At 40.4% G+C, this 15,532-nt stretch overlaps 1 protein-coding gene across 4 annotated transcripts in view; it reads left to right on the top strand.

The window, feature by feature from the left end:
- The window catches only part of SULF1 (sulfatase 1), a 197,138-nt gene that overhangs the window by 25,864 nt on the left and 155,742 nt on the right, over positions 1–15,532 (top strand). For 2 of the 4 annotated variants that reach the window (XM_017544769.2, XM_017544796.2), the window contains exons 1-2: positions 911–1,294; positions 10,469–10,563. The gene's annotated coding sequence lies outside the window, so the exon portion shown is untranslated. Of the gene's footprint in view, positions 1–910; positions 1,295–10,468; positions 10,564–15,532 lie in introns of those variants that run through there. The other 2 variants (XM_017544777.1, XM_017544802.1) reach the window with 1 other exon arrangement.

Genomic DNA, 15,532 nt, shown 5'->3' with positions numbered 1-15,532 from the left:
GGAGACAGACAACGCGTGCGGAAGACAACAGAGAAACAGAGTCCCAGGGAGAAAAGAGGAGAAATCAGGGAAGGCTTTTGTGGAGGTGACGAGATTTGAGCCGAGCTTTGAAGGAAATGGGCGTGAGGAGTGGCGTATGAGTAAAGACAGGAAATGGAGAATTGAAAGGCCATCTTTGGCGAATGATTCACATTCTAATGTGCTGGGGAGTAGGTGAGGCAGTAGGGCGGGATGGGAAGTGGGAAATTAGTGTGGAGACAGAAATTGTGGGCTTTGAATGCCAGGTTGAGGAATTTCTTTGCGTGCTGGGAAGCAGTGGCAGCGGCAGGGAAGGATAATAATAATTTAAAGAAAATATGAGTAGCAAGTTGGGGGAGGAGAGAGGGAAGCTTGGTGCTCAGAATAAATCAGAACTTTCTCAGAGGACCCAGGCTCAGTGGAAAGAGTGCCCTGGTTCCGTTTATTGCTCCCACAGAGGAGAGAGTTGAGACCCACAGAGGTTTAAAATTAGAGAGGTCGACAGGGCCCAGGGAACTCCTGGCCAACCATCCTTAGGAAAACAAGAGACCAGGAATAAAGAGAAGCAGCAGAAACACCTGATCTGAGTCTAAGAAACATCAGTGTTTACTAAGCACTTGGTCCCTGGAACGCCTGGCTTTCCAAATACCACATCTTCCCATCCACTCCATCCTGCCACAGGCAGCTACTGTGCCGGGTGCTCGGGGAGCGGGAACCGCCCGCCTGGAAACCCTGAGCCCCTGCAGCCGCCCTCCAAGCCGGCCGGCTGCAGCCAGTTTGTTTGCCGAGGTTTGCATGCACATATTGAGTTGCCTTATTTTTTTTTTTCCCAGCCCTTTCAGCAGTGTCCCGAAATTCACCCCTAGTGTAACTTCTGCCTCTGCTCCTCCTCTTCTTGGAACTGCCTTTTGTTTGTCTGGCAGCGTTGGTTCTATGGGGGTGTGTGATGATAATAATACGCGGGCTTATATAACCGTCTTCATCTTGCGAGCACTTCGCAGACCGCCCCTAATGAATCTTGGGGCGGGTGTCGGGCCGGGGCGGCTTGATCGGCACCTAGGAAACCCCAGGCGCGGAGGCCAGGAGAGAGGGCAGCGAGGACCAGAGGCCAGGCCTTCGCGGCTGCCGGCGCTCCTCGGAGGTCAGGGCAGATAAGGACCATGACTCTCCCCCTCCGGAGGAGGAAGGAAGTCCCGCTGCCACCTTATCTCTGCTCCTCTGCCTCCTCCCTGTTCCCAGAGCTTTTTCTCTAGAGAAGATTTTGAAGGCGGCTGTTGTAAGTATCGGGCTCTGCTTTTACTTTAAAAAGAAAGAAGACAAACTTTCCTTCCTGTCCTTGTCCATTTCGTATTATTTATTCATTATTCATCATATTATTATTCATTAGATTCTCAGACGGTGGAAAGTATGTTTCTGGCCAAAGTCCTCCACCCAAATTTGGTCCCTTGTAGTAATAGGAGGGGAAAGAGGCTTCTGTTGATAATTAATTCACTTAACAAAACAGCACCCAGGAGAGGTGCTGAAACTGGCCACTTTCACAGCATTCTGGTGATGTCTGGCTGTTGATACACACACACACACACACACACACACACCCCTCTTTGCCCTAAAGAGGAGCCCCTAGTCACCTGGCTTGCTAGACAAGAAAAAGGATACCACTTGGGTCTTCAGTTTCTCTGCCTTGGGTACACACAATTTCAGTCACATGTAATTGTTGAAAGTTTCTTTTCACACTATGAAATAAATCCCATCTTTCAGTGCAGGCTTGAAACTTGCACTGGCTTGGGTAAACTGTACAGAACACTGTAACTATAGTGGACATGTGAATTTTTATTAAATTTTTCACTGCATAACTGAAGGATCTAATACTAACGAAACGTGGACACTAGCTTTTTAAGTAAGAAAATTCAAAGTCCTTTTATTAAACTATGTTTCTGTAAAGAGTGCAGAATTAATAGAGTACTCTTCTCAGAGATGATGCTCACTCCTTTGAGAAACTGCTTTCCAACAAAACGTGAATTTAAAACTCTAGAATAACATGAAGAAAGACACAACTTCGGAATACTTAGCAACTATGACTTGCTATTTGAGCAAACCCAAAAAATATAAAGGGTCTAATGTGGGCAGTTGTACAATTTGCATTTATAAAACCATGATTATAATTTGCTATGCTATGGGATACAGAGTTTTCTTGTTTTAATAAGACTTCAGGTAAGAAAACTAAGAACTATAAATTGGCAATAATGTAGAAAAGCAAGGCCTCTCACTTTTAATGCCGTAAGTGCTGTGATTAATTCATAAGCCTTTATCATCTTTACCTTTAAATGAATGGATGTGAAAACCATGCATAATATGTATGTATATGTTAGTGTGTATATGTGTATTTAGTTATCTTAAATTCTTACATTTGATGTATTTACCTAGTGCTCAGTATTTTATATGATAATGTAACATCCAAAACGGATCAAGTGAAGACATTTATTTCACGTTAACTCAGGTTGCAGTGTTTACTCATTATTTATTAACATACATGGGAAATATTACAAAATTATGTCTTTTTTTAGATTCTTTTTAAATGATATTTTCCCTTACTCTCTGTGGCTCCCACGAAATTCTAAGGCATAATTAAAGTCAAAAATGAGATGGGATTCTAGTTGCTTTTACCCCTACATTTAAATGTGATATTTCAACACTAAATTCTATACTCTACCTAATTTGATTACAAAGATGAACCACATAATCTCAGCATTACCCTCAAAGGCATACTCAGTCATAATAGAAAGAAGACAAACTTTGATCAGATCTGGATTTGAGGCTTAGTTTGGTCATTACCTGGTTATGTGACCAGCAGCAAGATCTTTAAGATTTTCAGCCTCAGGTTTCTCATTTATAAAATAAGATCAATATTATTTCCCCCAAGGAAAGGAATTGTTGAAAGGCCTAGAAGGAAATAATATATGTAAAATTTTTAGCACACAGTCTGAAAGTGGTGGTATTTCAGTCCATTTTAGAGCTTTTCCATTTACTCTATTTTTTCAACTTTCATTCACTTCATTTATTGAGCATCTACTATGTACCGTGTGCTGTGCACAAAGGTGGTACAAAGGTGAATAAGCTTTACACCCTACCTTGAAAGAGTTTGTAGTTTGAGGAGACAGACTAAAACAACAGATGGTTTTCAAAACCATATAATAGCAAAAATAGAAATGTGTTCAAGATTAAGAGTCATCACTGAAGCCAGAATTGTTCCCTCTGCCTAGTGAGAGTCAAAGAAACTTTTCAGAGGTATAAAATGATAATCAGGAGATGTGGAAGGACATTCTAGAAGAGCAGAGCACTGGAGAACAGGAGGTATGAGAAAGCCAGGGAACAGGAACTGGGTCAGATGGTGCTGGAGTGTTTAATTTGGGAGGCGGGAGATCTAGTAGGGGCCCAACCATCAGCATTTGCTGCTTCATGCTGAGGTGTTTGGACCTATTAACTTTACTGAAAAAAAAAAAAAAAAATCATCCATGGACCAGCCTCTGATCTGCACAGTTTATTTTTCTAGGTCACATTGAGATAAGAAGCTTATCTGTCCCCAAATATAAATCCACTACATCACTAAACCATGGTTGGTTCAATGGACTATTTTGGTTATGTTTGTAGCAAACCCATCTCAATGATGGAAGCATTCTAGTGTGAGCTCCTAACTCCCCCAGCCTCAGCACTTTCGGGATTACTTTTTAATTAATGGGGAGGCATCAGAGGACTTTATGTGAGGCTGAGAAGGCCAGGAGTAAACAGGCCTTGTGATTTAAGCTTTGGAAAGATTTGATATAGATCGTCTAGTATCCCATATGAGTGTGTGCCAGGCAAAGGCCTGGAGCTAGCAATACTCTAGAAGGCCAATTAAGTGACTATTGCAGATCAGGAGCAGTGACTCAGACCTGTATTACCAGCACTTTTAGAGACTGAGGTGAGCAGATCACTTGAGCTCAGGAGTATGAGACCAGCCTGGCCAACACAGCGAAACAGAAAAAATACAAAAATTAACTGAGCATGGTGACACAGGCCTGTAGTCCTAGCTACTCCGGGGACTGAGGCAAGAGGATCGCTTGAGCTTGGGAGGTGGGGGCTACAGTGAGCTGTGCTTGTGCCACTGTGCTCCAGCCTGGGTGACAAAGTGAGATCTTGTCTCAAAGAAAAAAAAGAGAGAGAGACTATTGTAGCGTTCCAGTGAGAACTGCTGGGCACTGAGCAGTGTAGGAGGACAATAGGGCCAGATTCCAGAGATATTTAGAAGGTACAACATTCTTGATTCAGGACCAGATGAAAGGAATGGAGGAAAAGGAAACTTATAGTATTAGTTTTGGGCTTGGGCAACTGGGTAGTTGTAATAGAATATCATAAAACAAGAGGAGGTACTGGCTTGTAGAAGAAAATTGAGTTAGTTGGAGTAATATCAGGTTGAGACATCACTAAGAGGTTAGACTGCAACACTGAGTAAAAATAAAAAGCAATTATTTAAGTATAAAATTATCATCTGGATGTGGCAGCATGTGCCTGTAGTCCTGGCTACTCGGGAGGCTGAAGCAGGAGGATCTCATGAGCCAAAACATTCAAGGCTACAGTGCACTATGATCAAGTCTATGAATAGCCACTGCACTCCAGCCTGAGCAACATAGTGAGACCCTGGCTCTAGATGCCCATCCATGATAGATTAGATAAAGAAAATGTGGCACATATACACCATGGAATACTATGCAGCCGTAAAAATGGATGAGTTCATGTCCTTTGCAGCGACATGGATGAATTTGGAAACCATCATTCTCAGCAAACTGACAGAAGAACAGAAAATCAAACACTGCATGTTCTCACTCATAAGTGGGTGTTGAACAATGAAAACACATGGACACAGGGAGGAAAACATCACATACTGGGGCCTTTTGGGGTGTGGGGGCTAGGAGAGGAATAGTAGGGGGTGGGGAGATTGGGGTGAACTAACATTAGGAGAAATACCTAATGTAGGTGACAGGGGAATGGAGGCAGCAAACCACCGTGGCATGTGCATAACTATGTAACAATCCTGCGCGTTCTGCACACGTACTCCAGAACTTAAAGTATAATTTTAAAAAACACAATAATAATCTTTCAAAACTAAAAAAAAAAAAAAAATGCTAGAGTTTTGTTCTGGAAATTTTAAGGAGATACATAAAAACCGAGCTCTCCCTACTATGTTCTAATGTCCCTCAAGAAATGGTCACTTCTAGACTCATCAAAATCAAAGCTTTAATCTTGTGTCCCTGCTGCCAAATGGATTTTTTTCTCAGTAACTTTCAATAGGAAGCTCATCTAGGGCAGTGTCTAGGGCAGTCTTGCCAATAGCTGTGTGTACCCTCAAAGAGAGAATTTTTACTTCTTCAGAAAGTTCAGAAATGAGCAGAGACTAAAGATCTATGAGCTAGTAGAATACTTATTCGTAAAAAGCACATGTGCGTAAAGTAGTAATACTCATCAAAAATAAGCCCTTTCCTTAACATGGATTTTTCACTTCTCTTGAACAAGGAACTCACTCAGAGACTAACGCAAAGGAGGTAATTTCTTACCTGGTCATTATTTAGTCTACAATAATTTCATCCTACTTCAGCATGACCAGTAAGTTCTTCCTATACTCTTGAACAGAGCATAATTGGAATGGAGAGGTGGGTAACATTTGCAAATTTTTTAAAGATGACAACTGGAAGAATTTAACATTTTGAATGAATAGAAATCAATCTGATTAGCAGGCAGGAAGCTATGACTTTTTTAAATCTTGAGGTCTGATTACTTGATAACCCTGGTTTTCTTATACCCTTTCAACCTTTCTGTGCTCAGCACTTAATCTTCTAGGCAAAGCCTCTATCGGATTTCCTGCATTTCAGAGCTCTTGCCCTACCTGAGCACTTCGGAGAGAATGCCATTTATTATAAAAGGGGCTTAGCCCCAGACTTTATGGCTAGTGTTGCAAAGTGGTATAATATTTCTTTCTGGTAGGTGAACTGTATCCACACATTTAAAAACAGATTTAAGAAGCCATTTCCACCTCTAAATATAAAGAGCCTTACTACTTATTAGAAAGATAGCATTTGATAACAATCTAAATTTCTTCCTGCTTCTGATGGCTCACTTCAAAATTCACCCAATGTTGGAAATCATCTTTGACTTTTGAAATGATGAAAAACATTTCTATTTTTGCTAAAATGCTTTTGCCATAAAAATGAAGCTTCCCAAAAAGGAAGTATTAATATCTCAGCTATGCAAAATAATCACCAAATATATGCTTTTGAATAAGATGAGTTTGCACCATGGGAAAGTTTGTTATTTAAGGAAGGAGCAAGATATATTTGGGGAAATTCCCATTAGCACAATTGAAGTATGAAGGCTATACTGAGCTTCCTTATTTGGTGCTGGTCATTCCACATTTAGGTTACTCAGGCCTGCTGAACTTGGATTCATAAGCAAGCGCCACACCCTCACAGTCTTTTTAGGTTTGCTCACATAATGATTTACTCCTAACTGGGTGCTGCCTGAGTCACTGTGCTTGCCTCTGCAGCGTTTGAAGAGTGGATAGGTCACAGCTGTGCAGTTCCCCAGACACCTGAGTCCAAAGTGTTCCTGGATTTTGCTTCTTTCTGTGCTCCATGGAAAGCTGGAAGCTCCCCAACTTTCTCTTGGGTTTGGCTCTCTGTTCACATGTTTTCTGGCCCCATGTCATTGTGTATGAAGTAATACACATGCGTGCACCATCCACGATGGCAAGATTCGTGTGGTTCAGCACAAGTTGTCTAATGAGCACCCTTTGGACCTTACAACAACCCTTTAGGAAAAGCAATTTGGAACCAGTTATTACTTTCCATGGTGATGGGAGCAAGGAGAGAATGCTCTTACGCAACAAGACTAAAGCCACTTTTAGGAGACAATTAAAGGGCAACTGTGTAGGAAAAATGAACGTTTACTTTACACATCTGCCTAAATATGTGTATGTGTAAAGTATATAAAAATGCCTCCAATTCACAGTTTAAAAATATCAGTTACTGTTTCAGCATTTTGCTAGTGATGAATGGTGCTAGTGTTTTCCACTAAGGACTGTTATTTTAATGACATTTCTCTGCAGCAAAATTTGATGAGTTTACAAGGTTTCAGAGCCAGGAAATGCAGCTCTGTTTCTGAACAACTGAGGCAACCAAGAGAGTTAAGTTCAATCATCTAGTTGCTTTATAGCATGGATTCCTAAGTGCTAACTGCAGTAACACACTGACACAGAGAGCGAAGCCAAACCAAACTCTTAAAGTACAGCTGTTAAACAAGCAATCTCAACTTCCCAACATATTCTCAACAGGTGAAATTCTGGCATACACCCACACTTATTTGTAGATGGTAATGTCAAATTAATGGCCATATGTGCCAACACTTTATAGAATTTTAGAGCAAGAAGGGAAGTTGGAGGTCTTCCACTTTTACCTTATCCTTTCATTTTAGGAACAGAAAAACTGAGACTCATGTTCTCTCTCTCTCTCTCTCTCTCTCTCGCTCTCTACACACACACACACACACACACACACACACACACACACACACACACACACATCTGAGTTGTGCTGAGTCATTACTTACAGAAAACATCCGAAGTCTGACTTAAGCAAAAGCAAGGGGACAAAATGACCCACAGCTAGGCCACTGGTTTCCTGGACCTTTCAAGTTTGTGTGGCCCGGCTTCAGCACTGTGGGCTGACAATTTGCTATTACTTGAAAACATTCAGAGTCTTGGAGTCTCTGTTTTTAACCAAAACTTGAATAAAATCTAAAACAAACCAAAGCTCCATCGGTGACTCAGATCCTGACTGTCCTTTACAGTGAGGCTAAGTCATCTTCCGACAGTTACTGGGGCTGCACTGAGCTTTGGTAAGATGGAGACAAAGCCCAAGACACAACCCTCACTCTGAGGGATCCGGAAACCCGACTGGACAGATGAGACCATCATGCATGTGGGCCACAGAGACAGTAGTTGAGACTGTGTAACTAAGTGCCACATTATGTGGCCCAGGTTTTAAGTGTTATGAGTTCTAGTGACCCCTAGGGACTCATGAAAATCGAGGTTGTCAGAAAATGAGATTTTAGCCGATCCCAGAGGGAAACGTAGAGTTTTAATATGTGGAGGAGAGAAAAGTGGACTTTTCCAGATAAAGAACAGAGAAATGAAAGCAGAGAGAGGACAGATTATGAGTGGGACCCCTAAGAAGCCAGGCTCAGGAAGCATTTCTCAACCTGCACAATGGACCATGGAGCTCCAGTACAGACTTACTTTATTTATTTATTTGTTTATTCATTCATTCATTCATTTATTGAGACAGGATCTCACTTTGTCGCCCAGGCTGGAGTGCAGTGGTACAATCTTGGCTCACTGCAGCCTCGACTTCCTGAGCTCAAGTCATACTCCCACCTCAGCCTCCCTAGTAGCTGGGATGACGGCCATGTGCAACCGTGCCCGGCTAATTTTTGTATTTTTAGTAGAGACGGAGTTTTACCATGCTGCCCAGAATGATCTCAAACTCCTGATCTTAAGCAATCTGCCCACCTCAGCCTCCAAAGTGCTGGGACTACAGGCATGATACACCACACCTGGCCTACACATTATCATTTTAATGATGAGAAATCAAAGTCTACATTTATAAAATTTAAGAAAACTCTGGTGTCATTCCATGAAAATGTCTTTTGATTGCAAATATGCAAGGAAAATTGTATCTTTATTACTGGTCTAAAAAAAAAAAATCAATCCGAGTAATAATGATTGCCGATGTTTACTGAACCTTTATTTTGTGCTAGGCAGTCTTCTAAGTGTTTTACATGGATGTTTTCATGTAATCCTCACATCAACCCTATGGGGTAGATATCATTTTAAATTCCCATTAGAGGAGAATACTGAGGCATAGGGAAATTAAGTAATGTGTTCAGAGCCACATAGCCAGTGAATGCCATAGCCTGGTATTCAGGCATCTCATTCCAGATGCAGCTACCTGGTAGCATATTCAGAACAGTCTCAGAAAAGGTGTTCTTTTGACATCAGACTGCGCCAGCCAAACCACAGCCAGATACTTTTGACGTCACAGATGTAAACTGTGACTATAGAAGGTCATGAGGTGCACATACAATTATAAGCATAAACATGTATATGTCCTCTCAGAACATATTTTACAAGTGGGCATCTGCATGATGCTTACAATAATTTGTGATATCAGCGCCATGGAGACAGGATGGAAAAGTTCTCCTAGAACTCCTCAACTCCCAGGAGGGGAAGCACAGTGAAGGGAGTGATCTAGAGGCCTAATAGGTGGGTGGGCCACATTACAGAGGGTGGCATAAAACTAGTGGAGGCGAAGTTTCACTGCCGTTTGGAGTGGAAAGAGAGGTGATGAGTGTGGTGTGGGAGGAAAGTGAATACTGCAGCACCAGACCAGCTCCAAGGAGGCACTGCTGCTGCAATCTTGTGATAGGAATGGTGCATGCAGAGCAAAGCAAAGGACCTGAGGCTTAACCTGACTTGCCAGTGCCAGCTCAGAATAAAAAGAGGTTCCAGGCCCATCGAGTGAAAAAAATCTGCCCCCATTAGCCCTGAGATCCCCCTATATGTATACCAAGGTACAACTCTATTCTCCAGTGGAAAAGTACGAAGACTCTAAACGAAATGCGTTATTAAACACTATTAGTTACAAGGGCATGAGAAATATTTTTTAAATGTAAAGGAAATTTTGAGTTGTTAAATAAGATGTCTCGTTTCTCTATTCTATCTTATGTTCTCTTTTATATCATACATACAATGTGTATATGTTAGAATGTTCATGGCAGCAAGAGTGGTTCTCCAATACTTAAAACATTAAAATGGGTGTTTACTCTTGTTCAAAGTGTCCAGATTTATTTTAATCACTTACATTTTTCAGCTGTCAAAAATGTAGAATATAAACAAATTTAACCACTTGTAAATGCTTGCTTTGCTACTCATCAAATAATAGCTTGTAGCAACTTTAAAAGATTCTATGATTCGGTGTGTTTTCCTTTAAAATAGGTCTCCCAACCTGAAATTAGACAGCACTCAACCTTTAAACCTGGAACACTTTGTAAACTTTTAAAAAGAAACTCTTCTTTAATGGTTCTGTGAAACCCAGTCAAAGAATGATATGAAATGAATCTAATGGAAAGTTTTTCCCTTGTTGGAGAAGGGGTCAAAATAGAAACTTCTACAAAAGGACAGAATAGCCCACAGTGCTTCAAAGACTCTCGCCAGTGATTGTAAGAAAATCGGTCTGGATGAAATTTAGAGAATATTATTCCTAATGATCACCCCCTTTGAGGCCATGAAACGGCAACATCTGAAAGATGAGAGGAATTGCTGATAAAACATAACCGATGGCACTTTTGCTCTTCTCCATCATAGGTGCTGACGGCCACCCACCATCATATAAAGAAGGTAAACTTGGCAAATGATATGCAGGTTCTTCAAGGCAGAATAACTGCAGAAAATCTTCAAAGGTACTCATCAAATTTTTATCTCGAGATTAAACCAAGGGCCACCTGGACACTCTATGTCACTTGAAGAGGGGAACATTTCATGGATGGGGAATTGTTAAGAACTAGCAGAAACTGAAAAGTCAATGGTCCTCCACCTTCCCATCACATTCTCATTCTTATTGGCTGAGAGAGCTAAAAGGAGCTTTCCATGTGACAGATCCATGTCATGAAATCAGTCCTAAGAAATGTCAGAAGAACCATCTGAAAATGAGAATCTAAAGAATCATATGACTATTGACATATTATGAGCTGCTCAGGAAGGAAGCTCAGGGGAATTAGGGGGCAGTGTGGCAGGCCCACCATGCACAGTTATCCACAATGTCTTCCACAGTGCCAGGAGGGAAAGCTGTGCAGATACCTGATTTATTCGTAGCTCTTCTTCACAGTTTCTTTTGTTGGCCAGATAAACATTAGTGCCAAGAGCTTTCATGGAGCCAGGAAGAGTTGTGGCAACCCATCTCAGCAATTCAATATTGGTTGTAAAAACATTTCTAGGGGTTGGGTTCATATGAGGGTACAACCCCATGAGGCTTTTTTAGATGCCAACTTTGAGAGTTGCTCCCTTTCACCCCTAACCACACTAATGGAAAACTGTTCAGTTCCTCTTGATTTCATTTGTCACTCTTCAGAAACATTGCTATTTGTTTGATGATGATGATGATGATTAGAGGCAGTCTCGCTCTGTCACCCAAGCTGCAGTGCAGTGGCATGATTTCATCTCACTGCAACCTTCACCTCCCGGTTCAAGTGATTCTCCTCCCTCAGCCTCCCAAGTAGTTGGGATTACAGGGGCCTGCACCACTATGCCTGGCTAATTTTTGTATTTTAGTAGAGATGGTTTTCACCATGTGGGCCAGGCTGGTCTCGAACTCCTGACTTCGAGTGATCCACCCACCTCTGCCTCCCAGAGTGCTGGGATTACAGGCATGAGCCACCATGCCCAGCATGCTTGATTTTTAGTCTAAGCTTTCTGTTTGCCCGAGTTGGCTTGGAATAAGTCCTATAATCACCAAAATGTTCATGAATCTCACCCACAAAACAAAGTCTTCAAGTCTGGCCTGAATTTCAGGTTTGCCTTTTGAGAGTTGTTTTATCCAGCTTCTCTTTCTAATACTTATGGAATTAAACATTTTTGTCTTCATTCTACAAATTATATGTGAAGAAAGGGAATGGTTCAAAGTGTATGGGAGACAGGTTAGTTCTTTGACATAAAGTTATAAGCATCAGCAGTTTTTCTAGAATTCTTAGACTGTTGTCTTAAGATGGTGTGGGGTATTAGCCCCAATGGCTGATTACAACACTGTGTCAGTGCTTGTCATAAATGAGCCGAATCCACAGTAATAGAAGATAAGTTGAAAGTTAGGTCTTCTTACTTCAAAGCTCTAACATGAGAGGGAAATATTCTAAAACAAACTTCAAAAGATATGTTTAGTAGTAAGTTCAATAAACAGAACTAGAATTTCTTTAAAGAACTAGAAGTTCTTTATTTTTTTTTATAACGAAGTTTATCAAGAAGATAAAGTTTGTGAACATTTTCTTTGTGAAACTCTAGCCTGATGCATCAATATTTATGTAGGGGAAAACGAGTTGGCCTTTAGTACCATACCATTCAAAATTAACCATAGAAGAGACTGGAAAACCCCTATACTGCAAGGGCAGCCTTCATATTCCCAAGAGATCACTGAGAACCTGATTTCTCAAAGTATCTTTTTTAGTTTCTTTTGTGCTATGAAGAGGCTACTTTTCTACAATGCCGTATTGTTTATTATCCAGCTGGTAATCTTTCATGTTGCACTTTTCTCCCCCTAATGTGTGATTTCACCGCTGTCAGTATTGTCCTTTTCCCTTCTCAGCAAATCTTTATTATGGGAAAATAGAAGTAAGTGTCTAGGCTGGACGCGGTGGCTAATGCCTGTAATCCCAGCACTTTGAGAGGCCAAGGCAGGTGGACCACCTGAGTTCAGGAGTTCGAGACCAGCCTGGCCAACATGGCGAAACCCCATCTCTACTAAAAATACGAAAAATTAGCCGGACATGGTGGTGGGTGCCTGTAATCTCAGTTTCTCAAGAGGCTGAGGCAGGAGAATTGCTTGAACCCGGCAGGCAGAGGTTGCAGTGAGCTGAGATTGTGCCATTGCACTCCAGCTTGGGCAACAGAGAGACCCTGTCTCAAAAATAAATAAATAAAAAGAAATAAGTGTCTAATATTGGGTCAATTAGATTCACTTGCTCAAATTTAACATATAGAAACTTTTCTTGAAAATCTGTGGATGCTATATCAGACCTAGCTTCATTCTACTTTTTTCACATTTGGGCTAGAAAATTCAAATTTAATGTTTGAATTCAGAGATCTCTGCCCCTTCTCATCCAATTCCAGTATTTAAGCGGGATTAGATAAGTAGCTGATTCACTTCCCACCACTACCTCTGTATTCATCTATCCACAATCCTCCTTCTAGTCAATTTTATGGAAAGAAATGGATCTTTTCATGTATATGCTTGGACAGTCACATTTATAAAACAAGGACCATTTTATTGGACCTTAGAGTTTCAAATGCTGCCCTGTGCATTTTTGATTGCCTCTCTGCTCATGTCATTTGGGTATAAAGTTCTTTTAATATGCAGAACTGCTTATCTGTAGCTCATTGAACTTGGCATCACCTCTAAAATACGTAACACAAGAGAAAGTACAAGGAGATATTATAAGCAAGTATTAGAAGCTGCCCAAGCATTTCCTGTCTTTCAGATTGCCAGATTGTCTCTAGTTCCGAGGAGAGATAAGTTGTATTCACATATGAGAAGACACCAAAAGGACAATTAAATTTCACAGCTTGGGGGAGATTTTGAGGGTTCTCATCAAAAACGTTCACACCTGGGGAACAGATTGCTTTTGTGTATGTGTGTGAAGCCTGGTTTTCAGCTTAAAATACACCTGCCAAAATATGAATGGCCATTATCGTACCTTCTGGACTCTAATATTGCACTGTTGGACAAGGTTTGGTACACATAGATGGGATAATTTAGAACAGCAACAATGCTGTTTGTAAGAAAATGAAGACTTTTCCTAGCCTTGTTAATGCCTATTTTAAATGGAAAATTTTATAATAAGGATGCTTTAGCTATGCCTAGCACTTTATTTTTTTATTTTGTTCCTTTTTTTTCTTTTTCTTTTACATGAATAATGGAAGCACTGTGGTTTGTAACACTTTATTTTTTATATTATTTTAATTATTAAGCTAAATTTAGTATATTAATTTAAATTGAGGTGGTTTTTAAAATTGCCCATAGACCATAACAGTAAAGTACATGTTTTCAAGAAATCAATATTAGATGTAGACCCTAAAAATTATCCCTGTCTTGCTTTAAGTGTATATTGGATACCAAGACAAGGATAATTTGTCTTGCTGCAGAATATAGAGACCTAAATTTTGGGGTGCTATAAAGCAGACTCTTTTCCTTTGTGATCACCCTTACCTATTTTGAAACATTTCACATTAAAGAGGATAACTCACTGCACAGAACATCAACTCATTTAAAATTAAGTATTTTTGTAAAAACCATATAACAGTTGCTCAAGAGTTTTTATAAAAATCACAAACTTAACCCAAACCAATGGGTCTTTTCTGTAGAAATATATACTAAGTGGAATCATAGAAATTTGCTTCTATTAAATTATTGTTGACCTACAAAAGCAGTGATTTCACAAGGTACTATCTAATATTTTACAAAATTGGAAGCATGGAGAATGTAAAATTTTTATTGTTTTTATTTTCACCTACCTTTGTATCAAAATGGTTCATACAGTTTCTGCATTGTCTTTGTAGTTCTTTTAAATTTGGGCATTGTGGTTCATTACATGGATGTGGACATAGAAGTTGCTCATGCTTTTTCCCTATAAGAGAGAGAACACTAAAACACACACATACACACACACACACACACACACACACACACACACACTCTCTCTCTCTCTCTCTCTCTCTCTCAATGCCTTCCTTCATATAGCCATTCTGTTTAGTTGCATTTTAATGTTGGCTTTTAAATTCTGTCTTCTCCTGCACCATCCTTTTATCCCTTTGAGACTAATCACTTTCATGTGTGAGTCTTCAATACAAATCTAGGTGATAAACAAGTGTTAGTATGTACAAGCACACAAATTTGCACTCCTGTATGTACATAGCTAAATGGACCTGCTTAGACCACAGTCTTCAAAGCCAATGAGCTATGCTTACAGAAAATGCCAAACTCCAATTGGATGAGAAACATTGTGCCCATCAGGCTGTGCCATCTTTTGCAAACTCCTGTCTCTTCCCATCTGAGACCTGCCCCAGCAGATGGCTCTGTCAGTATGATCTGGCTGCCAATAAAATTGTGCTTTGTCTGTATAGCGAGGAAGCATACTCCAGAGATGTCAACCGACCCAAGGAAAATCCTTTGCTCTTGCCATAATGATACATTCACACAGGAAGTTAAAAGAAAGGAGTTTAATTATGATGGGGATTGGGGAACATTCATAAATGGAGATTAAGGAAAAAGAATGGGATGATGTCATTCTTTACAGAGACAGTCACTGAAACGAAATCAGGTCACACAACAATGGTCTTATTCTATGCCCAAAAGCACTAGTTGGTATGAGACATTACTTTGCCATGATGCTCTCAGGAATGGCCTAAGGGGCCCTGCTCACATGAAACTATTCCCCCAAACACCTTAAAGATAGGTCAAGAAGAACAGAATCATTCCATCCACTGCTGAAATGGCCCACACTGGGCCAACAACATTTGTTTCAGATCACCATGCCACAGTTTAGAATAGAAAAAGTGTCTGGATTCTTACAACATCATGAATTCAAAGAAGCAGAATATAGCTGTTCAATCTAGTATCAGGCCAGATGTTTTAAATTGGTGCCTTTTTTGTAGGATAATTTTAAA

The sequence above is a fragment of the Cebus imitator genome, unplaced genomic scaffold (assembly GCF_001604975.1).
Source record: "Cebus imitator isolate Cc_AM_T3 unplaced genomic scaffold, Cebus_imitator-1.0 Scaffold9, whole genome shotgun sequence".
NCBI lineage: Eukaryota > Metazoa > Chordata > Mammalia > Primates > Cebidae > Cebus > Cebus imitator.
This window is presented reverse-complemented; position numbering and strand designations above follow the sequence as displayed.